General features: G+C 37.7%; 1 protein-coding gene across 2 annotated transcripts in view; it reads right to left on the bottom strand.

Moving 5' to 3' along the window:
* LOC106662125 (octopamine receptor beta-1R-like) overlaps nt 1-25,557 on the bottom strand; it is a 236,637-nt gene extending 211,080 nt beyond the window's left edge. For both annotated transcript variants that reach the window (XM_014385937.2, XM_014385938.2), the window contains exons 1-2: nt 25,113-25,557; nt 3,998-4,062 (exon numbers count right to left, since the gene is read on the bottom strand). The gene's annotated coding sequence lies outside the window, so the exon portion shown is untranslated. The remainder of the gene's footprint in view (nt 1-3,997; nt 4,063-25,112) is intronic.
* Between the last annotated feature and the right edge of the window lie 1,098 nt (nt 25,558-26,655).

The raw sequence follows: 26,655 nt of genomic DNA, 5'->3' as shown, positions 1-26,655 counted from the left end.
ACACCATCTCCTCCAAAGTGCACAGAAGGGAGTACGAACTAGGGCATTGCATGCATCCCCTGTTCTGGGTAAATTCTTTTCCGTCTGTTATCACTGTACAGATAGAAAGGCGACTCATCAGTAAACAAACAGCATTCCAATTGGAGTTCTCTTCTGGGCGCTCGCTGCACCATATTCTCCCGAGTTGCTGGTGGCGTGCTGTTGCTGCAGGTCGTTTCAAAGAGGTATACGATGTGAGCCCTGCCGGGCACTATGGAAAGGGTTCCGTCTTGCAGCAATGCCAATATTTCTCTCCTCCCTTAGCATCGTAATGCGCTGAGATCTACTGCCAGGCTTCCTATTGGCACTTCCAACCTGTCGGAATCGGGCTAAAGCCAGGGAGACCAAACTATGAGAAACGCCAACTACCTCTGCGATAACCACTTGCCCGAGGCCTCGATGTCTCATTTTCACAATAATATTACGGACTTCTGCTTCAAGATGATGTCTTTCCATGGTTAAAGATAATACAACTGGATTAAAATGGACAAAAGACTAGAAAAGGTGTTTGTTTACAAAATGAGTAATCTTCATGTTATTAAAATGAGGATTAACATTTGATTGTTTTTGGTTTGTATTTTCTATTTTGTTTTTTCTAAATAACAGGAATTTATTCGGCTAATTTAATTAAAATTAATAAAATAAGACTAAATTACAAATATTCCTATTCATTTATGAGCAGTTTACTTTTGGTTTATTAGCGGGTAGAAAATTGGTCAATATATCTAACACTTAAATTGCTAAAACTCTGAGTGTTTTGATTGTTGGTTTAGGTTTAAGGTTGTGTTATCACTAGGTATCTGTTTTTTTAGGCGCCATGAAGGATTGTTAGGGTAGTATGCTGAAGAGAAGGCTTGAACTGGTGGATGATCTGAAAGGTGGAGTGGAAGTTGTGAAATCGTGTTCGGATCCTGTCCCTCACGAATGGGATGTTAAGGTTTGGTTAGTGAAGGTTTGAGGATGGACGGAGGACTTTTGTTTGAAAGGATTATATTCTTTGGATGTTGGATGGCTTGGTGGACCCCATAACCCGACTATCTAAGGCCAAATTCGGTTTAACTAATGTCTTGTTTAGGCTGCTCCTCCATTGGAACCGTTCAACAGCCGAACTATTTGACCAAACGGACGACCGGCAATATAGCCGAACGCCGTCGTCCACTGTAGCCGATTTTCGTCAGTTCACGACACAGCCCAAATGGATGTAGAAGATTTGTTGCTGCTTGAAAATTCTTAGTTTACATACAAATGGAATGAAAGAAATAAACAAAAATTTTGGAAGTTCCATTTCTAAAGCTATCCTTGACCACAGCTTACGCTAGACATCTCTCCGATGATAGAGTAGATCACGCATGTCCCAAGAGCCTGCTCCTCAACCGCACTCATCAATTTTTCGCAATCCTTCAAAATGAAAACGAAACGAAAAGGTAATACAAAAAGCAAAGAACTGCGTTAAACAATGGTGAGCGTTTGATGTCACGTGGTTGACAGTTGAAGTCGAAGTAAGCCTCTCATCCCCGATCTACCTTTTGGAAAGAAAAAAATATAGTCGAAGTAACCATTCGGCCGAATAGGACTGGAAAATCCAACTTTATTTGGATCGGAAAGTGCTTCGGCCGTACACGGCCCAACACGACCGAACGAATTGGTTCTAATGGACGCGTGCTCCTTCGTTTCTTCACTTTTGGACCATCCGGCCCTATTCGGGCGTGCAACGGCCGAGCAAGTTCGGCCGAAAACGGCTCCAGTGGACGGCCTACCAAGTGTCTCTATTGTCCTTTTCTGCTGTTCAGTTCTTGTCTTTTTTTGTGAGGATTACCCTACTGTAATATTCACTTGTGGGCAGGTACTTCTTTTAAGTGTAACGATGAAAATAGATTATCGACCTGCTGGATACAAGAAGTTCTTTTCAGAGGATCTTCGGAAGAGGTCAAAACAGAGAAAACTTCCTTACGGTNCAGTATAAAACTGTCGAAAGCTCGGCGAAAACCGTAAGGAAGTTTTCTCTGTTTTGACCTCTTCCGAAGATCCTCTGAAAAGAACTTCTTTTAAGTGTGTTATGGTGTACAGATAATTCAACGATGAACTGTGTGGAGGATTGGTCCTAGGATACTCCCTTGAGGAACACCGGCCTTGATAGCGTGATGTCGGATAATTCTCGTCTTCAACCAGCCATTCATTCGAGATGGAAAGACTTCAGGATGAGATAGCAGGCGATGGGAAAGATACTTTTTAATTTGAAAAGGAGACCAAGGTGCCGCACTTTCCCAAATACCAGCGTAACATGTAAATGGCTCTGGAGTTAATTGTTGAAATATAATAATTGTTTAGTTTTCACGCAAATGCGTGTGAAAATACAATATAAAATTTACCAAGGGCTCAGAATTAGTTAAATAATGTATTATATTATAATTTCGGTTAAAGTAAATTATGTTTAAAAATGTAGCATTATTATTTGTCACTTACAGTTTTTAGCTAAAAAGACTCCAGGATATGACCTTATCACAGGAGAAATACTAAAACAATTGCCAAAAAAGGGAAGGGTATAGTTAAACTAACATACCTATTTAATGCTGCGATCAGACTGAAATATGTTCCCAGCATCTGGAAATTCGCAGAAGTCATTATGATAAAAAAAACAGGAAAACCGGCGAACGAGATCAAATCATATAGACCAATATCGCTACTACCAACAGTGTCTAAACTCTTCGAAAAGTTATTATTAAAACGAATAAAACACATCGTTGAAAAAAAGAAAATCATTCCTGACCACCAATTTGGATTCCGAGCAAGACACTCAACAATAGACCAAATTCACCGAGTAACGGAAGTAATAGAAAAATCTCTCGAAGAAAAACAAATTTTTTCTGCTATCTTCCTTGATGTCTCACAAGCTTTTGACAAGGTCTGGCACGAAGGACTCATCAATAAACTAAAAGGTATGCTACCAAAGCAGTATGTCGATATTATCAGTTCCTACCTAACTGACAGACTGTTTAGAGTCAAACAAGAAGATCAATATTCAAAATTAAAAACAATAAATGCAGGAGTGCCACAAGGTAGCATATTAGGTCCACTGCTTTACTTGTTATACACCAGTGATTTTCCGAAAATAGATGGAGTAAAAATTGCAACGTTTGCAGATGACACAGCGGTGATATCACTAGGACCGACTATCACCCACTCAACCAAAATCCTCCAAAATGCATGTAATAAGATAAACGAATGGACAAAAAAATGGAAAATCAAGCTAAATCAGCATAAATCAGTTCATATAATCTTTACAAACAAAAAGGTGGACCATGTTCCGTCGCTCATAATCGATGGAACTACTATACCATACAGCAATACAGCTAAATATCTGAGAATGACCTTAGATGCCAAGCTGAGATGGGAAGAACACGTGAAGAAAAAAAGGACAGAAATAGGTTTAAGGTATAGACAACTATACTGGTTGATAGGACATGGCTCCAATCTTGCTATACAAAATAAAATATTATTATATAAACAAGTCATAAAGCCTATGTGGACATATGGTATTCAACTATGGGGTTGTACCAAACACAGCAATATCAAAATCATACAAACACTCCAAAATAAAATCTTACGTAACATGGTCAATGCACCTTGGTACATAAGGAATAAGGACTTACATAGGGATCTTAAGATCCCTGAAGTCACGGCGGAAATACAAAAATTTGCCGCCAAACACCAGGCACGCCTCAGCCAGCACGAGAATGTGGAAGCGACTAAACTCTTACATTACCGAAACACAGTCAGAAGATTAAAAAGAACAAAGCCATATGAACTTGTGAAGTGAATAGTGAAATGTAAATCTTATTGTACCAATGGGTTTATAAAAATGTAAACATTTATTTATTCTATAATATTATTGTAAAATTAATGGTTGGTCTAATAAGACCAGTTTTAATAAATAAATTTAATTTAAAAAAAAACTTACAGTTTTTCTCTTTTCCCTCAGTGAAACGAACTTCTCACCTGGCGCAATGGATATTTAGTCTCAACCTAAAACAAACAAAAAGTAACCTATTAAATAAAGTAATAATTTAAATGAGTATGTTTTGTTTCAAAAAATTGACAAGTGAACGAAAGAAAAAAATACATTAACGTTAAGAAACAGATAAAATAAAATGTCTAAAACATCAATTGGCACAACGGTCAAAAATAGAAATAGTCATTTACTATTTTAAATTTTCCTTCGTAGTGCCAGTCGACAGAAAACTTACTTTCATAATTCAGCCTGTGATTTGCTATTTCTATTTTCGAAATGCAGTAAAAAACTAGGAGGTGTTTCTCCCGATTCGCAGGCACTCGTGGTTTTCCCAAGCGCAATCAATTTATATTAATCGACACCCTTTTGACAGTTGACAATACTGAAATCGGATAAAATACGGGATCGGGTCTCACAGTGCAATTCGAATATTTAACAATACGACCCTGCGATCAAATCAGAAATATTCGAGTAAATTTTTGCACAAAACAAAACTAGACAAACACAGATTCTTAAGTAGTTTCAATTATTTAAACTAATCGAAGGAGTACGCTTTTTATTTTATTGTTTAATTTTAACCCACGGTCGACCGAGGTTGACGCGCTTATTTCCCAATTATTCGAAGGTGCCACTTCCATATAGAGAGCGAGTAGTAATACAGCTCGATATTCGAATTGTGCTTGAGCAGGAAACGAGTCTGTTTCCGTGTTTTAATCATGGGCAAAATCCCATTCTATATACAATTTTTGTACAAGTGGTTTGTTAACAAACCGATCCTATATCGCTGCCAAAAGTTCAACAAGACTACAATGACTTTTTGGATCGGACAGGACAGCGAAACTCAACTAACTCTGAATAAGATCCTTAGACAAATTGTCAAAGCTTCTTATTACGTCAGAAACACTGTCCACAACTACCTCAACATTCCTTTTGTCAACGAACTGGTCAGTTCCCCATGTGAAATATTCCACACAAGCTATCGATCCATCTTAACTACACTGCCCCAGCCGCTACATTTTTCCAACCCGAAAAAAGTCATGTCTTCCCACCACGCCACCTAAAACATCGTATTGAGTGCCATCATTGGCTGATTGCTCTTAACATGTGTACTCAAGACGCACAGACACTTATTTTTTGCTTAGGCTGCTTGCTACTTGCGTATGTTTCGGCACATATATAAAAAAGTGTTCAATGCTAGACAAAAACGTGTAGAGAGCGAGTAGGAATACCATTCGATATTAGGATTAGGAACAGCAGGGAGTCTGTTCAGGAAAATCAACAAAAGTGCCCTCCTACATACAATTTTTTTGCAATAGCTGTATTGCGTTTTGTCCTGAGAGGTTGGATTTATTAGCGTGAACGAGAAGTGTGAGCGTCGATGTGTAAATGGTAATAGAGGCATATCGAGTACTGCATCACCCATTTGATTATGTATTTTAAATAAGAATAAATATATTTAAGAATTAATGAAACTGTGCTAGTGTTAAAAATCTGCCTGCGTTGAAGTCTTAAATGACCTAGTTGCTAAAGATCATGGAGCCTAACATCGGTGCAACAAGATCAAGTACTGACCCGAGACTGCCAACAACATGAAAGTAGGTGATTCTCATGATATCCTAACCCTAAATATAATATGATTTTTTTCAATAAGTAAGTTCTTACCTAAGTATCACGTATTTCACTAAATCGAACAATTTCATATTTCTGTATGCTCATTTACTTATACATTACTTAATGAATTGTAAATTAACTCACAATAAGATTAATAACAAGAAAAACGAATGAGCTTAGCGTCCTAAATATGTGTTGGCACATTATTGACATTTAGTAAGAAACATTTATTACTAGCAATTCGACAAATTATGAAACAACCGGTCACTAAGAAACTCACTTATGTACCCGAGAGGAACAACATAAAAAACATGGGTTTTACGAACATCATTCTTCACCGCTCCTCACGAATTCGACAAATTAGAAAACAACCGGTCACTATGAAACTCACTTATGTACCCGAGAGGAACAACATAAAAAATATGGGTTTTTACGAACATCATTCTTGACCGTTCCTAACGAATTCGACAAATTAGAAAACAACAGTTCACTACTAGCAATATAAATTTGTCGTCAGTCATATTGTGCACTCATTAAGGTCAAAATATAGATGTACATATATATAGAGAGAGAGGGTATGGATGTGTGTGTCAATCACTTCTAATTAACTTTTTTAACGATTAGTTGTTATAAGGATGTTGTGTTTCCAACGTTTATATCTAAAGAAAACGTTACCGAAAATGGATTCCGTTGCCGTGGAGTAGGTAGATGCCGGGAAACCTTTGAACAGGGACTGAATAAGAACCGTATGTTTTCATTAAAAACAGTATAGTCAAGTTCAAAGGGAGAAACGGTTTTTTTTTTTTTTTTCAGAAAAACTTACTTCCTAGGACTCACATCTATCGCAAACAGTCGTCTGTTAATCGTCCGAGAATATTAATGTGTACGGTTACCCATGCACTCTTGACTTGTAGGCATTGAATCAATCCCAGGCACAGGGAGAGCAGTAAATTCGCAATGACAGGCTGGAATTGACGCTAGTGACATGTATTGTGTACTCTGAAATTCGCCAATAAACATCTGGGATATTATACTTCTGTGGAAAGCAATTTCAGGGAACGTTGCCACCCGGGATAAGGTAAGGATTGCGGGGATTGGACGCGAATCGTTAGCCGAGGTGTGAAAAGTTTATTCCTCAAATTTTGTTCTCGATGAGCCCGCCTGCTTTTTGAGTAAAATTTATTTTTATATATATTATTCTTGACACTGCCAAGTATGATGACATCATAAAACATAAGGGACGACTTTTGTCATCTTCATCTTCTTCAAATATCATGCACAGGAGCAATGAAAAACAAATGAATATAAAAAAAAAATAATTTGGTTACTTCATTTCAAATTTCGCTTCAATTCATCTAATTTTGAAACGGCAACATGAATAAGCAAAAAAAGCTAACTGAATAACAATGCAGTATATAAATTTAAAGCGAAAAATATATACATTAATTATTCTTTATGCAAGGTATTGGTTCAGATAAAAGAGCCATTGCCACGAGCGGGATTCGAACCCACGACCTTCAGCTAGATACGCCGCTGCTCTACCAGTTGAGCTATCGTGGGAACCAAGGCATGACAAGCTTCTATTATGACACATCGAGCAACCTTTCTCTTCACAATGGGCACCTGCTCGGGCTTTGGCTCAGTAGCGGGTTTCCGTTTGTACACCGCGTATGACCTATTCTTAATTGGCTAAGAACGATTCCTCGCGTAGGTTCTCGGGGGGGGGGGGGGGGTTGTACAGGTCGTTGAGTCCCCGTATCAGGTTATATAAAACTTCGCATAATTGTTATAATTTTTTTTTTAATTGTTTAAAGAATTATTTGTAATTATCTTAAGAACTTGTACCACTAATACAACAATGTATATATTTATTAGATTTCGTGGTCCGATCGACCAAATAACTCCTTTCAATTAATTAATCTTTCTGCAAGGTATTGGTTGAGGTAAAAAAGTCAGTGTCACGAGCGGGATTCGAACCCACGACCTTCGGCTAAATACACCGCTGCTCACTTGAGCTATCCACTCGTACACCAACTTACCATTTCAACCCCACCTTTTGAATTTTCCCTCCTTTTTGCCATTTTTCGAATGTCGTGTAATGTAGCAAAACCGTACTGGACTTTAACAGACTATGAAGAAGTAGCTTTCAAGTTGATATTCAAGATATTCGGTTGTGCCATAGAAAAGCTTAAAACAGGTTACACTGGCAAAAATATCCTCATAAGATCAGATAGCTAAAAGCTTTATCGTGTAAAAATAACACAACAAAACTAGTCATCCGAAAACTTCGAAACATTAGCAACAAGTCCAACAACAACTTGAGCGCTAGGGCATACAAAAGTTTGAGAATTTAGCACACGTAAGGCCAGAAGAGAATATGAAATACCTGTGATGATAAAAAAGATCAAACATAAACTGCGTCAATGGGCCCATACAAAAGAAAAGTACAAATAGACGAACTCTAGAGGTGACAGAGTAAAAACATGGTCAAAGTTTACAAATTTTAAAATGCTTTACAAAATCATAAAGGAGTTACGATGACAAAAAAATCCACATAACGTCAGACAGTCAAGCACCGGTTAAAGCTTTAGCATGTAAAAAAATTACATCAAAAATAGCTAGTGTCATCAAAAATCTCCAAAACCTAGAGACACATTACATTAACCTGATGATCTTGAGTGTCAGGACCCAAAGGATTTGGAAAATTCAGTCAAACTAAACAAAGGGGATAAACTGGACTGAGGAGGATCTGCAAGATCATATGTAGGGCTGAATCTATACTTGGGACCACAGATTCCAGATCTCAGTATGGAACCAAAAGAAACAGAAGCGGGCAAACTCAGAGGTGCCAGACACATCGAACTTTTGATCAAAGAACCCTCAACAAAACTGGCACCAAAGCAAAAGTAGAAATGGGCAATTGGTAGATACAATAAACTCAGTGTTTAAGAACAATTACTTGGCAAACATATTGCTACTGCTTAACAGCCTAAAACCCGTGAGTAATAGATAGGGATGACCTTGAGGAATTCTAGCTCCGACTGCCATTAGGTCAATATATTCATCTTCGAATTTCACCCATTATGTTGCGAAGCTTCAAGGAAAACACTTGAGCGACTCATCTTTGCTCTAGAGTTCTCCTTGATATCCGTGATTAGGTGGGCCCGGTATTGTAAAGTGCCAAAGAACTAGTTCTATTCGAAAGTAGACTTTGATCATTTTAGGAAAGATCCTTCTGTTAGCTTTGGTTCAATAGCAGGAACTCCTTAATTATTCCTGAACTCCTTAATTTTTCTTTCTAACTACATGGCAGATAAAAGGAAGTGATTTTGTTCAATAAAAAATGGCCGTCAAGCTTAGCAACAAAGATTGGAAAGCAGAATCCAGCCGATAGTTTGTCGGTGGATTCGGATTTTCGATGATTATTTCTTTGATGATACTTGAAAAGGAGTACAGTTCTTGGCAGCGAATTCGTTAGTACGAATCGTTATCCTTAACAGGCCATCGCAGATAGTCAAAAGCCGGATTGAAGTGCGGCCTTCTTCACAAAAGTGCTCTTTCTTTGCGCCAGGTTCGTTATGGCTTGAGGAACATGGTCCATTTAGTCTTTTTTCGCCCTTTTCTTTATTCTTTCTTTATAAATATACTGACTAGTCATATTTGTAATATGAACTTTATAGGAAATCAGATTTTCTCAATTGTCTGTATATTAAACATGCTGCTTTTTTGGAACACTCAATACAGAGGCTCGAGAATGATTCGGTATTTTCAAACAAAAAAACGACGTCCACCCTTATTTCTCTCGTCGACCCAAGGATTTACATCTCTTTTGTTGGACAGACGGAATTTATGGTCCTGGATGAAAAACCCTTTGTCAACCAAAGCCTTCGCTAGGCCCGATATATCAAAACGCGCCCAGGATAAAATGTCTCCCAGGTCTCTATTACTGAATTCGCAGTTCAACTTAAAGACCTCACTTCCTTCTGAATTAAAAATATCGCCAATCGATACGAAATACATCTGAAATTTTAATTTTATAATGTAGAAAGGTCTACTTTGCATTTGAGGCATTTAACTTGCTTATTTATTAACAACAATGAAAGTTTAGGGAGGAAGGTCTTAAAAAGTATAATAACGGCTCAATAAATAATTTTACGTTCAAGTCGAATTTATTTTACCCTTTCTGAATTCAGAACCTCTCTATTATTTTTGAAGCAATTAATTAAATTTCAGATAATTTTTGCAATACATTTATCAATTTATCAATCAAAGATACTAAGGGGTTTTCCTATAGCACCGCGGTTTTGCGACTTTTCTATGCAGAATCGAACCTATGACTTCAATCACCCATTCCTGTGTTTTGGTGTTCCGGGGTCAAATTCGGACTTATCATCACCTAAAACGAAGGATTGAGTGGATTGCACTGAACTAAGTAACGAGGAAAAGGACATTAAGCTAGGAGGCTGCGGTGCTTGGGGAACAGAAAACTTCCTAGTCATTTATAAGAACGGCAAACACATTGCTACGTTTCGTCATGAAAAAACTCGGAGGATGATACAAGTGTAAAAGGTCGCTGGCATCTGAGAAATCACGTACACAACATGGGTATATTAATTATGATCTCGATTTGTAGGTTATGAATTGTGGAAGCTGAAACTGCTGAAAAATAAGGTGCCAGGACACAAAGGAGTGCTGAGTACTGAACATCCAGAAAAAACAGACAAAAGGATCGGATTGTCTGATCAAGACCAAATTTTCAAAGCTCTTGACTACTTTATTCACCACACTATCAACAACGACCTCAACATTTCTTTTGTCAACAAACAGAGCCAATCATGATGCGAAAACTTGCACACCAAGATCCATATCTACACTTTCCCAACCCGAGAACCCGCCATATCACCTTAAACTAAGATGGCATCAAAACCTCCTCACGTCTTAATTCCACATATCGCCTGCGTTTGTTGATTTCTCATAACATGAGTCCTCCCGATGCACTCCGGGTCCTTCGACGATAAAATTGCTATAAAAAACATGATTACAAAGAAATGAGAAAGTCGTTGGTCTGGATCCACAAATCAGGTCCCATATATCAACAGCACGGTCACCCCAAGTTGAAGCGCATGTGCCACTCCTTGGCTCCATATAGAGATGGAGTAGTGATTGTACATGGCAGTGATTCTGTTCCCCTGTTTCAATTTTGGAAATAAATACGGGTGACCATCAGTTTTCAATTTTTTGTAATAAATTTATTTTGTGTTACCCAGGGAGATTGTATTTATTAGCGTGAATGAGTAATGTGAGAGAGCTTATTGATAGCTCTGCGTAACCCATTGACCCTCAATTAGTTTAGTTAGACATAGAATCATAGAGGAAAAATACGTTAAGTGATTTAAATGCTTAGATTTAATTGAAATGCGGATGCTTTCCTTGATGTAACTCAAGCCTTTGATAGGGTTGTCATCCGGGTGTGCTGAGGAAGCACAAGAGAATCCTTTCCTTCACCTACTTCCTTATAGTCCGATCATAGCAAAATATTGAATATTGAAGTGAGAATATTGAGTGCTATGCAGAAAAGTAAAGCCCATCGACCGTTATGGCCTTAGCCCGATTACGAGAGACTGGAAGTGCCAATAGGAGGCCTGGTAGTGGATTTCATCGCAATTCGACGCTAAGGGAGGACATATTGTCAGGATATTGTCATTGCTGCAAGATGGTACCCTTTCCATAGTGACCAGATCATAAATAAGTACAAGATGTTTTGGCAAGCCCTTAATCATCAGATGGCCTCACATCATATGCCCCTTTTGAGACGACCTGCAGCAACAGCCCGCCAAAAACCCAGGAGAATATGGTGCAGCGAGCTCCTAAACGAGAACTCCAATTGGAATGCTGTTTGTTTACTGATGGGTCGCGTTTCTGTCTGTATAGTGATAACAGGCGCCGAAGTGTCTACCGAGAACAGGGGATGCGTACAACGCCCCAGTTTGTCCTCCCTTCAGTGCACTTTGTAGGAGGCATCTGGACCGGGATTTACACTGGAAGACGAACTGGACTCAATATTGTTGAAGGCAGCCTCACCGCAGTCTTTTATGTCCAAGAAATTATCGAGGAATACAACTCACATGTGGGATGTTTTACAGAGTAGGCTTTTCGATCACCATCCGCAGCCAGTTGACATGCAACAACTGAGGGCAGCGTTGGAGTGAAATTTCTTATGAAATTAGTGTCAACCTTATTAACAGTACGCCTAACAGGTACACAGAGGTTTTATCTATCAGAGGACATTACTCACGGTATTAATTGTTCAAAAAAATTATTATAATAATAAACAAAATTATGGAATTAAAAGTAAATATTACAAAATTGGCAATTTTCCTATTCATTTTAAAGCAGTTTATTTTGAATAAGACTGAACGTATTTACGAATTCATGAGAGTGTGCTTAGGGTAAAAACTACATGCGTTTGGGGTTTAAATGACCTAGTTGTCAACGCTCCAGGAACCTTACTTCGATGGGCAGGGCAGACCCAAAACTCCTAACACCAAAGTAGGTAATTCTCACACCTTAAACGACTATGACTTTGAAACATTAGCCCCTTAATCACTCACATTTAATGCTAGCGTAGTTTGTTTTAATAAGTGCCCTCCTGGTGCAGATTTGGCCATAGTGCCAGTATTGTAACCGGGAGTAAAAACCATCTACCCACATTTTTGTAATATGTATTTGTGTTCATGCTACAAACGAATTGTTTTAAAAGTCTTAGGATTCGAGCGTTAAAAACCTACTGCAACTTGTACCTCGAGCCCGCGTTTGTTTTGAAGACTTTGTGACCGGCTTGTTGAAAAGGAAGGTCACCAGTGGTAATAATAAGATGCCATCTGTCGCCCTGTCCTTCCGTCTACCCCTGCCGGCTCCTTGATGGATGAGTCCCGGTTATTAAACTAGGCTCCGCCCCGAGTGCCATGTATGGTATAAATCCAGAGAATTGGCGAAAATTCCGCCCTTGAATGGGAAAAATTCATAACGAGTTTATTCGATTCGATTCAAAGCACAAAACGCCCAGCAGGATGGATGTCGAATTAGGCGTCGGGACATGGCTCGAACTGGTGGAAAAATGAAATGTCACTTTCAAATAGGGGCCTTTATTAATTCGATTATAGACGGATAAACAAATTAATCCTCGTTATCCACACCAAAGATTATGTCAACTCCTTGGCGTTCTACTTAATTCTATTGATTCGACTTTTCTTGTAAACACAACTTCGAAATCTCATAAAACAATTAGTCGCAATTCTTAACAGCAATTTATCTACATTTGGCTTTTCTTTTACATCTAAAGGCGTGTGGAACGATATAACAAAATGCCCGATATCGCTTAAAAGGCGAGCAATTAGAACAGCTTTATAAGACTTTCCTCGGCCGACCGACATCCAGTTCTGTCTAAAAAGCTCCTCTTCTCCCAATCCTCTTATAGGAGTACAGTCGCCAGGAGGATTACCTGATGGAAATTCGGCTAAGATATTAGGCCGGCAGCCTCAAAGGCCCATTTTTAATGGGAGATTCCGTTTTATTCGGTGACGTGAACTGTAAAGAAATTCCCAAGGCTTGAAATCACCTCAATTTTTTCTATATGTTATATACGCTGCTTACATGGAATATTAATTTTTTGAATACTCGAGCAAAAAATTTGTTGAGCAGTACTTAACTGTTAAGCCTTGCTATATACCACTTTATTTTCTAATAATTAAAAGTAATTAGTAGTTTTATAAAAATTAATATTAAAAAATATCTGTCTACATATTATAGTCTATATAAAAAACATGAGCTTGTATACTATTTCATACTGAACACAAACTTTTGTCCCTTCTCCCCCCTTCAGTTATAACTCTCGGTTCGTAACTATGGTTTCAGGAGTTTGTATATACAAGGACTTTATAAATCGTTAAAATGTTAGAGTTGAAGTTGTTCGTTTCTATTTTGTATATAACTATGGAGAATTGAAAATATTTATTCGTGACTAGAAGAAGAAAATGTAAGAATAACAAAAACTGGATGAGAAAGTTTAAAAACATGTTGCTTACCTATCATCTGTCAAACCAAAATGATAGTTAACGACTAAATAACACTTCTTAGTGGAGAATTTTTATTTTCCCATTAAAAATTACAGCGAGTTTTGCACATGTACTGATCAAATCATTAAGTAGCAGTCGTGGACTGTCATAAAACAATTTATTATGACGAATTATGATTGCACTTAACAATTTTTTTTTTATTTGTGTACTGTAAATAAGTATGTACTGTAAATATGTAAGTCGTAGAAATTTGGTCTTTTGATTTTCATCGATCAGATCACTGGTCAGCACTGCTCCGAGGAAACGATTTGAGAAACCAGCCTAAGGTACCCTTGCTGCTGAGAGTTAAGGGCGAGTAGGTCTGAGAGTTTATAGGTAGATAGTAGTAGAAAGGACTTGAACGTGAGGTTAGGGTGAGACGAAAGGTTAGAGTGGTATTTCATGAAGCAGGAACAGGTCAAATTTTGAACGAAGGAATTGTTGAGGTCATATGGGTAAGGTTAAAGAAGTAGTGGGATAATTTGTCTGACGGCTGGTTGGACTGCTTGGGTGGGTTGGATATTGGATGGCTTCGGGGTTCTCAACTGTTCTGGTCCTTGTGCCTACTAGATCGAATTATCGTTTTGTATAGTGTTAGTTACAATCATGTCTGATTTTAGTCCTAGCAGTCTTCTTAGTCTCTTGTCGCATCAGACCATTGTGTGGATTCCACGTCAGTCTGCCGACTAAGTACAATCCTCAGTAGTTGCCTTATATGGATGACAGTAATTCCTTGTTGTTGGCGTATAGTCTAGGGCATTTTTTTACGTAAAAGTGTTTTGGGTGCATTTGTCTTGTATAGAAAAAACTGTTAAGTCAGCAGTTATATTCTGTACAGGTAGGGACCAAACTTTTTCTTTTCAGAGACGCTGGTATGGATCTGGTCTCTGAGAACTAGTGACCGCACCTTACTCTGAAGCAGAGATCGTTTAGGTAAAATTTCAGCATTAGGTAATAAGGATTGGGTTGGAAAGGTTGGCACTGCTTTAGTTTGTAATTTCCGCGTGTAAGACTTTATCAAACTTGGGATGATTTCTGAAAATAACCCCAAGAATGTGGTGGATTGAGGATTTGATGGAGTTAGCAGTATAAACGTGGCCAGAACGCTACTCTGAGGAACACCAGTATGGTTAGTGTAATATCCTTTCTCAATGACTTGAAAAGACCGGTCAGTGAGATAATTGTGCAGTATGTATAGGTGGAAAGAAAGATACTGTTGAGTATGAACACCAAACCCGGAACGGAACGCTTTCCATAGTGCCAGCCAGATCCTAAATGAAGTACAAGATGTTTTGGCAAGGCCTTTATCACCAGTTGGCCTCACATCATATGCCCTTATTAGACGACCTGCAGCAACAGCCCGCCATTAGCTACTCAGGAGAATATGGTGCCGCGAGCACCTAGAAGAGAACTCCAATTGGAATGCTGTTTGTTTACTGATGAGTCGCGTTCCTGTCTGTATAGTGGTAGACGCCGAAGAATTTACCAGAACATGGGATGCATGCAATGCCCCAGTTCGTTCTCCCTTTTATGCACTTTGGAGGAGATGGTGTGATGGTCTGGGATTTATACTGAAGGAGGAACTAGACTCTGTATTGTGGAAGGTATCCTCATGGCAGTCTGTTATGTCCAAGTAATTATCAAGGAATACATCACTCAAACCAGGGATCTCATTGACATGGATTTTCGATGTCTGGATTACACTGCCAGACCTAACAGAAGCAAAATTTTTCATAAATGTTTAGAACATCTGCGAATTTCCCATCTGCCTTTGCCCGTTGTCTCCAGACCTCAATCCCACTGAGCACATGTGGGATGTGTTACAGAGAAGGCTTTTCGATCACCATTCGCAGTCAGTTGACCTCCAACAACTGAGATCAGCATTGCAACATCTATGGAGTGAAATTCCTTATGAAATTAATGAAAACCTTATTAACAGTATGATTAACAGGTGCACAGAGGCTTTAGCTAATAGAGGGCATTATGCACGGTATTAACTATTTTAAAAAATTATTTTGTCCAATAAACAAAATTATGGAATTAAAACCTTTTATTTCGTTATTTGTCAAAACCCCTTAAATTTTCCTTCAGTAAATACCTGAAAGTGTCTAATAAATTTTAATGCAATGTATAGTAAAAATGCTAGAGTAAGTAAATACTACAAAACTGGCCATGTCCCTATTCATTTTTGTGCAGTTTATATGACCAAATTCAGTCTTGACTGTCAACACGAAACAACCTAAAAAACTTTACTGCGACCACTTTGGACACGGAGTGGAACTGTGGGGTTCATCCAACATCTAGCGCGTCCAATCCTTCCAATCAAAAGTGCTCAGACAAATGGACAAAGCTCCTTACGACGTTACTAACCTCCCTATCCACAACGACCGCAACATTAATTTTGTCAATGAATGGATCCGTTCCCGATTCCTGTTTCACATTTTCACCCGAAGAACCCGACCTGTCGCCTTAACCGAATATGACCTCTAGACCTCCACGCTCCTTAACACTTCACACTGAGTGCTGTTATTGGCCCGTTTCTCATGGCCTGTTTACCAGCTTTTAATTCTGGGTTTTTCTTCTATTTCCATTTATTTATTTTTTTAATTGGCTATTCAATTTTCAAAGTATTTATGATAAAAATCTACTAAACATACTGTGTACATAAATCTTTCCTGTGAAAACCATGAAACCCAACTGTACGATTTTTTTTTAATTAGCTTTAATTAAACTTAGTTTGTTTTGAAAATTTAAACTGATGTGTTTTGTTTTCATGAAACGTATTTTAGTCAAGATAAAAACATTGACGGTCTGCTTGAAACTCCAAATCCCATGTCATTGTTCATGCCGAGTAACCTTTTATTATCTTCCATTCCCACGTTTTAACCAAATCGTTGTGTTTTTTTTTCGTTTTTTTTACTCGGAACGGACACGGACAATCGTGCTGATCTCGATTGGTATCAAACGTATTTTCATCCTTGTTGTGTTGTAGAGAAAACGAACCGAAATAGGAATTTCTCACGTCTCCTTGGTCTGTTATTCTCCGTTTCCTCTTTTCGGACCGAGGCTAAATCGTCCCCTGTTGCCAAATATTGAGCAACTTCGAAAACTTTGATAATACGATTTTACAATTTTTCTTTCTGCCATTTCCCATGCGAATAAGATGATAGAAAAAGAGAATAGACTTTTATGTCGTTAAAAAATATCTGAATGCGTTAATCTTTCTGATCCTTCCTTCTTTTTAATATAACGTCTTTAGTATTTTATCAGGCAGATTCTCTACTTCTTCCTACAATGAGATGCGATCGAACTACTTTCAGCGAATTGAAATTGTATAATGTTGAAGAGAAGCAAGGCAAAAGAGAGACAATCGAACATCTGTCAAAACAAAGGTACGAAACTCCCTTTTCCAAACTTCGAAACTGGTCATTTTCATACGAGAGATCAATACAACGGCTTTTACAAAAGAAAATAGAACGACAGGGACTTTTCTTAGAATAACAATAGTTCCTGGTGTAACAACGGGAGCACAACTATTCTCTAACTTGTAAGTTATGTAAATATTTTAACTTCACCTTTTCAAAGTCTTGAAACATACGGTCTAGAAGTTGATATATTCAGTCTATTAAGCGGGATATCATCTACATCGATAGAGTATGTTGAACAAGAAAATGGAAAAAAAGTTAAGCTGAAAGCTCGTATCGGTCTGAGCTGAGGATGAAAATGAATCGGGGTCAGAAGACCTTGGCAGTCCTTCACTATAAAACGCGATAGATCAAGGCTCAGAAGATCCTGGCAGCTATGGTTAAGGTCAAGGGACGGCAGTAGCCTAGTAGTTAAGTCGACTAGTAGATACCGCGGTCGTGGTTTCGATACCCACCGTCGCTTATGGACTTTTTTTCTGACGCCTGAGGCGACCGGTAGAAATGATGAATGGCGGAGTGAGTGCGGTGTTCAATCCTTTTTAAAAAGATAGTTTCTACTCAGAGAAAGTTGTTTTGCACGATCCGGATTTCGAGCTTTTAGCTCATCATCAGGTTGTAGAACCCTTTCAACCTGATGATGAGCTAAAAGCTCGAAATCCGGATCGTTGCAAAACAACTTACTGTGAGTAGGAACTATCTAGGTGACCGGCGGGATCGGATCTGCTAGAACTTGAATTTGGTCCCGACCACTTTCATAAATGAGTTTCTTCGATGTTAGATCACCGGTACACCGGTGGATCAAATTCAAACGCGTGTTGCAAGCCCAAAAAATGTATACAGGAAGGAAGAACAATATCCTGTATACTACATCAGCAGTGCTCAGGGGGAACTCCTCTCGATCCTGGTATCCATTAAAAAAATGGGTAAGGTCAAGTTATAGGAGGTTTGTGTCAGCATTATGTGGCATCGGACAGACAGGATGTAAAATAAAGGACAAACAAAGATTTAAGAACGACGATGGAAAATCAACCTCTGCTTATTTATATAAAGTAAGAAGTTTAGGTTATGATATACATCTGAGGTCATCACCGGCCCTCTGCGTCTTTTCCTTATTTTCCTTTCTTTCAGGCGTACTTTGGTCTAAACTGCAGCCATTTGAGCGTCTCGATCTGGCTACTGATCTGCTTTTATCTGCATACCATGTCGACATCCTAAAGTGCCAGCCTCACGTTTATGCCTCAGGTTGTCAACCACAGAATAGACACAAATCTCACACGATACACACATATGTACATTACCACAAACATAGAAATCTGGTCACATTCACTCCCCAGAGTACTCGATATTCCAAGGGGCGGGGTTGAACCCACTCCACCCTCGCTCATATTTCACTTTTACCCTCCAGGCGTCACTCCCCCCTAGTACTCGATATTCCTCGAGGCTCGGCTAATTTAAAACAACAGACACATTGAAGACGACGAATCGCCAAAACCCATCAAGGAAACGCAAACCAAAATTACTTTTGTTTATAATAGACAGTGATATTAATTTGCAGGTTTTTTAGTTTAGCGTACCACAAGTTTAGATGTTCTTTCTTTTTTTCCTTTATGTGTTTTCTTAATGGGAATTTTATTCCTGATTCATTTATCAACTATTTCAAGGTATTATACCAGCCCACGTCTGTTTTTTACAGTCTGAGATTTTTGGATATTTTGAAGCTAGTCCCTGGATATAGTCAAATGTACTTTTGTTTGTTTGCAAATGTCCTAGTGGTTCTCAATTGAATAGATGGCAGCCGATTACGATGTTTTATCAAAAATCTTAGGACCAGTTGTGCCTCATCTAATTTGTCATTTCCTCGTAACTGCGCATTGGTTAATTTTAAGTTTGCCATATTTTGGATACTAGGTAAAAATTCAGTAATCAGCACAGTACTCATTCTGAGATTGAACTAGGCGTATATCTAAAAGGAAGGAACTTTTTTAAGTAATGTTTTTAATTTACGAGTTTAATCGTTAATAAGATAAACTCACCAACTCTTCGACAGGCACTATAACCTTATAAAGTACATGTACGTTTAACATAACCAGGGAAAGTGCTCGACGACAATGGCGAATAAATTCGTTACGGGACTAAACTAGTTAGTGAAAGAGCAAAACTCCATAACAATCAATCTCAATACTCTAGAGTCTAGACCGTAACATTGCTCCGTGATCAGAGTCAATTTGAAAGACTCCGGAGTTGAAGAACCCAACACGAACCCAACATCTGACTACTTCTGTTAAGAATTTCAATCTTATTGGGTTGTCCGGAAAATAATGCAGGATTTTAAGTTTTCATTAAAAAAAATCTATATAAAATATTCTGTTTACGTTTACAGGATTACTCATTNAATTATTTTGATTAAAGAACATTGCTTTAAAGTAACTAGTTTCTTTTTTTTTGTTTAATACCAAAATCCTGCATTATTTTCCGGACAACCCAATAAAAGATCTTACGCCAACATCATGCCATGGTATTTAACTTCTTTAAAAATTACTTAATTTAACGATATATTGTTTATATTTCGAACGAATAGTTCGATGTCGGCCGTGCTGGGTCATAGCTGTCATGACAGGATATACTCGGGGCTATCGGTCATTTCAGTTTCGAACACGAACATGTTATGTACTTGATGCAATAAGTCCCACGGGTCGTCTTAAAAACACAAATATTTAACTTAACACGTTAAACTACTACGATTTTGGTGATACTTGTTGGTCTTTTCTGTGGAGGCGAAAGCATCAGAATACACCGAGTGTGGCTTGTTCTGAGTCACGCTATTTCTTCTCCAGTTTAAATCGACGAAGAGATTTCCCTGACACTTAAAAAAGCGGGTACAAAGCATAATCCAGCTTTTACTATCGTTAAATTGAAATTTTTAACATCAAGACTGGATATTAATTTTTTCGGCCACTTAGCTCACACCATTTCCGGCTCTTCACATTTTGTCTATTTTTTATTACCATTACAACCCTTCCACATTTGATTATTACGTAATCTAACAATAAGCCCTCAAGGTTTCTAGATATACTGCTTAGCCCAACAACTACGGTAAAATTATGTATAACCTAAACCTAAGGTTGGATGACGAGACGTTTTTCATTCACGCAAATAAATGCACTCATGCAGAGTAAAAATTGACTCGACGGGTGGGGCGGGTGACTCCATCGACCAGATCTCGTGTCCATGCTTAAACCACTCACGCAAATAAATACATTTAAACAATCGTCACTAGGGTTTTTGTAGTAAGCCAGTGACTAGTTGAACATTGCAAATATATACAGGGTGTCTTGTGAACAGAAGTCTATAATTAGATTATACTTCATTCATTGGACTAAAAAGTCCCTATTGTTTAAAGTCTAATTCTCAATTGTATTCGAGATGTTTCACTTTTCAACTTTTCACGACTTTATTCCATAAAGTCCGCCGTTTCTCGTAAAATCCTTCTGTATGCTTGATTATGGAAAAAATCAATGGAAAAAGCATTGGAAAAGGCTGTGCAATTCATTTTCTTTGTTATCTTAAGGAGAAAACACTTCTTTAAGAAGGTGTACATTTTGAATGTTTAACTTAATTTTTAGAAGTTTTTCTTTATTATGTTCCATTTTGTACCAAACTCTCGTCGTTTACTTTGTATTATTTTCATTATTTTTAATAGAAGTTTCAAAATTTCAATGAGCCATTTTTTTGAACGTTTGCAGCCAAAATATCCAAATTTTAGAATTAAATTTTAATTTTAAACTACAAAAAACCTGACATTTGAATAATTAAGTACACGCTTAAAGCTCATTAGTAGAGGCAATCTTTTTGTAACCACCATATCTGCCAGTATTCACTCTTTTTTTTTCGGACAATGAAGTCACATCAGCTTCCACTTTGGGGGAAAATCTCACTAAAAAAATAGTCCCACCGAGTTCTCAATGCTCTTTTTATTGGTGCAATCAAATTTACAGTAAGATTGAAAAATTTTTGAGATACGTTGGATTTTATGAAAAATACTTGTGAAAGGTTGAAGTAATCTGAAAATTGAAATATCTACAATACAATCGAGATCATACTTTGAGCGTATAACCTAGACTACTTTGGAGTATCTGTGGACATTCGATATCCTATGACAAAAATGTCCAAACATACATCAACGTTCACGCTAATAAATACATTCGTCCAAAATGAAAATATTATTTAAACCAACGTATGAAAGGCGTATGGGGCCATATATGTTTAACTATATTCATTATTGTTGAATATTATAGATATATTTATACAAGCTTCCTTTTTGATATAACACGGCGTGATCAATATCTATGGAAAGTCAATGACAGCTTTCTAACCAATTTGAGCTTCTACTAAGGCGATATCGCATCGCATCGTGTGTAAACGAGCTCTTAATCTTTATAAGCTCAGCTTTTGTAAAGTGTATATTAAATTTTGAAATATGTCGGATACAAAAGTTCTTTCCCTGCTATATTTTTTGTATACAAAAAGTGTCATAACAAAAGTTGTAATTTATTTTCGAAAGTTAGTCGAACAATTATTTGACATTTTAATAACGGGGTTGAGCTTTACAGGAAAGTTTATGAAAATTCATTTTACCGTTTCATTGTTTTAACAGAGGCGATCCAATTTTCTCTCATACGGCCAAAATATCTTACTGAACAACTTGATGATGTGATTTTTAAATGTAAAACTAATTATCAGTAAATTCACTAATTTCGTGGTCCGCTTGACCAATTAAACATTACAATTTTTCATCTCAACTAAGAGCCTTAATTAATTCTAATTATCAGTGTTTATCAAGCGAAAACGTACTAAATACTGGACCAAGAAAACCCATCGCTCGCTCAAAAAATTAACGTTTTGCACCTTGAAAAAAGACCTATGAAGGACCGAAACTTAGATCAAATTTATGGATTTTTATTTGTTTCTCTACTAGAAAATAAACGACACTGATGGACAAATTTAACACACCACTCAATTTATTTAGTTTAAAATTAACTCCATTATCTTTCCACATTAGTAAGAGTAATTAGGAGCTAGCGTTATCAAAATAAACAGTAAATAATGCTTTGTTTACTTCCTTTATTTATTTTTGTACTGATTAATCCCATTTGGATAAAAAGTAGCATTATGCCTTTCTAGTCTGCTAAGCTTAAAGATCGCTTTCAATTAATCTTTTTCCTTCATTGATTTCATTTGATATAATTCTTATTCTTAAGCCTTTTTCTCTGGCTCCAGTCAGGCATTTAAGTGAGTATGGCAGTGTCAGGGTCATAGCATTATTAGAGTGAAGATACAGCCAGCGCGAAGTCACCAGGAGTAAATCTGCAATAGGGAGGGTTCTTCGGAGCTTCAGAAAGCAAGGCTTCACATTATAAAGACAGGACAGGCCTACAGATGAGAGGGACGATAAATTCATCCACCATCAGGCTCTACGAAAGCGCTACAGAAAATAAGATAAGGAATCTGATAAGACAAGTTCGAAATGTTTCCATTTCTTCCAGCACTGTAAGATGCTCTTCTTTCCACAGCTCAGAAAATGGCCAGCTCCAGTTCGCACGTGAATTGGACATTGGAAGATTGGGGTCGAGTCCTCTTTACAAATGAGATCAGAGTTGGCCTCAAATCTTCAGATGGGCGTAATTTCATATGGAGACGCTTAGGAGATACAAGAAGCACCATGCTGTAAGGTTCCTCAGGTGGCATTCCACGGTGGATTATTGATGTTCTGGGGTGGCATTTCCTTGGATATCCGACCGAATTTGTTACGTACTCAAAACAAATCTAACTTTACACTGGTATTTGCAAGGCATAATCGAAGAACCTTTGCCCCCAAAGTCAGTGAGAAGTTCTTGCTACCGCAGGATAATGCCAGACCCCGAAAAGCACGTATGTCCACTGAATGAGGTTGAAATTTAGGAATTGGTGTGGCAGCTCGAAGTCCAGATTTGAATCCAATTTGGGATCAACTTACGAGACGAGTTCGATTTCGAAACCCAAGACGAATGGGAAAGATCGTCAGGATTTTATCAAAAATCTTTTCCAAGGAATCCAAGGCTTTTAACAAACGTGATTCGTGCCAGAGGACACTTTTCGTATTAAAGAGGACAAAACTTATTTGTTATTGAATTTTCTCTTCCTTTAAATGTCTTATTTTTATAACCAAACTTGGTATGACAATATGAATAAACCTAAATATGTACATCAAAATTTAAAGGTGGTGCGTTAATTTTGTCCGTCAGTGTATATATTCACTATAAGAAAAATGTCTTGATTGCTCAAGAATGTAAAATTTGACCTAAATTTCAGGCATATAGAGAGAATTTTTTCATGGAAAAAACGTTTATTTTTAAGCAAGAGAAGTGTTTTCTTGTCTGAAATATCTTTCAACCACTTAGAATAGAATTAAATTGCTCAAATCCCAATTTGTCAAACACAAACTCAATTTCAATTATTGTCGGCTGTGATTATATTAAACTGGGTTATTGGTGAGTACTTCAGCCAAGTTTTCTTAGCCAATATAAAAAAGGCCCGATCAGACCTGAAACTTAGGTCAAATTTTAAATTTTTGAGCAATCAGAGCATTTTCTTGGCAGCTCTTTTAATCACTTGGTATAGATTAGAGTGAACGTTTATTTTCTTGTAGAGAAAAAATGGAAATGGATTATTTGACATAAGTTTTGTGTCTATATGGGCCTTTTTTCAAGATACAAAACGATAATTTTTGAGAAAGCGATGTATTTTCTTGGCTGCAGTACCCATCAACAACTCAAACTGATACAATTGAAATTGTATTTTTGATTTGAAAATGCATTGAATTTGAACAATTGAATTCTATTCTAAGTGATCGAAGGATATTGCAGACAAGAAAACACTTTGCATGTTAAAATAATTAAGAATACTGGCCTGAAACTTAAATCAAAGTTTACATTTTTCAGCCAAAAAAATACTCTGACCGCTCAAAAACGTAAAATTTGACCTAAGTTTTTTTCGGGCCTGTGTGCCTTTTTTAAGTTATAAAACTTTTTAAGCCAGCTGCAGTATCCACCAACCACTAATTTTTAAATAATCTCAGCCATTAACAGTTGAAATTGAGTTTTTGTTTCAAAAATCTGTCTGTAATGTGAGCAAAAACAAGTTGAACGAATTTATTTTCAAACTAAAATCTCTTTCAAAACAAAACAAAAAATCACACCTGATCAAATTTTATTTCCAATTCAAGGTTTATTAACTAATTTTCCAGACGGGAAACGTATTAAAGATTGTAGAGACAATTTAATTCTCTCAAAACCAACAAAACTCTAGATAACGAGAACCAATTCAAAAATAAATTAAACACTTTTCTAATAGAATCTTTGCATAATACAGGAAAATGCCTAGCAGGCTATTTATCTGAGAAACTATTACATTTTTATAGAGAACGGTCACAATTTTACGTCATCTGGTGAAAACGCAGTACCCAAAGTTTCCAAATTTTAGTGTAAATTTAAAAAAAGCATACGCCCCTTTTTGTAAGTATAGGAATTTAATTGGCACAACCTTTAGTTTCGATGTTTTATTATATAAAAGATGTTGAGAAATGATTCATCGTGATAAAATTCCAAGTTATAATTTTTTTAGAAAATATGAATTCTAAGTTTAAATATTTAATTATCATAATGTTAATTAGTTTAGTTTTAAAAAATTTGATTGCTTAGACTCTATGTTTATTTTAAGTGAATTCCGTTCAATTGGTATACTTTATGCAAAAGAGAAGCCGAATTTCTAAGATATCCAAAATAAAATTTGAATTTTTTGAGGGCAAAAAGTCCAAGTTTGATCGAACCAAGAGGCCAGTTCGAATTTGTCAATTTTTTTCCAAAACTTTCCACTTACGTGTTTGTTTGTTTTGTTTTATTATCAATTTATCCAGGAGCGTTGGCGGAGCGAGAATCCATGGAACTCGGTGCCCGGGGCATGACTGAGTGGTGGAAGCCCGGCACCGGCAGCGACTTGCGTCCGGCCATCTGTCGGCTCGGCCTGCGAACTAGCCTCATCGATTTCCAGCTCGCACCTCCGTTTTTCCAGGTGATCTGCAAACCGAAGATACCGAGAAGTCCTCTCACGGGCGGATGAAGAGACTGCGGAAGAGGAGGAAGTCTTCCGTCTGGCAGACGACAGACTGCTCATGCCTCCACACTCGCCTTTTCTGTTTAACTCATTATCAACACGGTCTAAAGATTAATTAAATTGGAATAATTTAATCATCTATTGGGTAACCACATATGAAATGTTAGCTAAAGACTGAGTCAAACTTTTTCATTTTTACTGATTCCTCATCAATCAAACACCCAAAATAAGCTGCTCAAAAATGAATAGCAATATGTTTAATTAAGTGATTTTGAAAAATAAAATAAAAGGTTTTAATTACATAATTTTGTTTATTGAACACAAGAATGGAGAATTAATACTGTATACAATGTCCTCTGTTAGCTAAAACCTCTGAGCACCTGTTAGACAAACTGTTAATGAAGTTGCCACTAATTTCATAAAGAATTTCACTCCATAAATGCTGCACTCAGTTATTGCAGGTCAACGGGCTGTGGATAGTCATCGAAAAGCGTTCTCTGAGACGCATCCCGCATGTGTTCAATGGAATTGACCTCTGGAGACAATGTGCAGAGGGGCAGATGGGAAATTCCCAGGTTTTCTAAACACTGATGAACAATTCTGCCTCTATTACTTCTGGCACTGTCATCAATAAATAGAAAATCCCTGGTTTGAGGGATTTTTTCCTCTCATGATTTCTTGGTCGTAACGGTCTGCGGTGAGGTTGCCTTCAATAATATTGAGTCCAGTTACTCCTGTGTAAATCCAGACCAGAGCATTGCACGCCTCCTCCAAACTGCACGGAAACTGCACGAACTGGGACATTGCACGCATCCCCTGTCCTGGGTAAACTCTTGGGCGTCTGCTATCACTATACAGACAGAAATGCGACTCTTCGGTAAACAAAACGGCATTACAATTGATGTTCTCTTTTAGGAGCTCGCTGCACCATATTCTTATTCCATGTTTTATGCATACGGGCGCAAGCATCTTTCCAGCCCAAATGCTTGAAATTGCAGTTGGATTCGTAGTGGTACGTGGTGAGACCCCTGGCGGGTACTCGGAGAGAGACTGCTATCCGTTGTTCTGGTAATCGCAGCACATACTGGGTAGCCGCACTCATCTGGGGGTGGTTGGCATTTCCACTTAAAACCAAAGCCATCGTCTGAACGCATCCGGAAGTTCCTCCACTCGGGGGAGATAGAGTCGCCTTCTCTATCTACGGGAGTACGGCAGAGGTTAGGATCGAATTCGTTCGGCCCTCGAACCAAGCGCTGTGCGGCACACGGTCAGGTGCATTGTTTGGCTGACCCTCCCCCTCGGACAGGGC

Source organism: Cimex lectularius, unplaced genomic scaffold (genome assembly GCF_000648675.2).
Source record: "Cimex lectularius strain Harlan isolate CLEC.00 unplaced genomic scaffold, Clec_2.1 scaffold3, whole genome shotgun sequence".
Taxonomy (NCBI): Eukaryota; Metazoa; Arthropoda; class Insecta; order Hemiptera; family Cimicidae; genus Cimex; species Cimex lectularius.
Note: the sequence above shows the minus strand (reverse complement) of the source record. Positions and strands in the feature narration are given on the sequence as shown.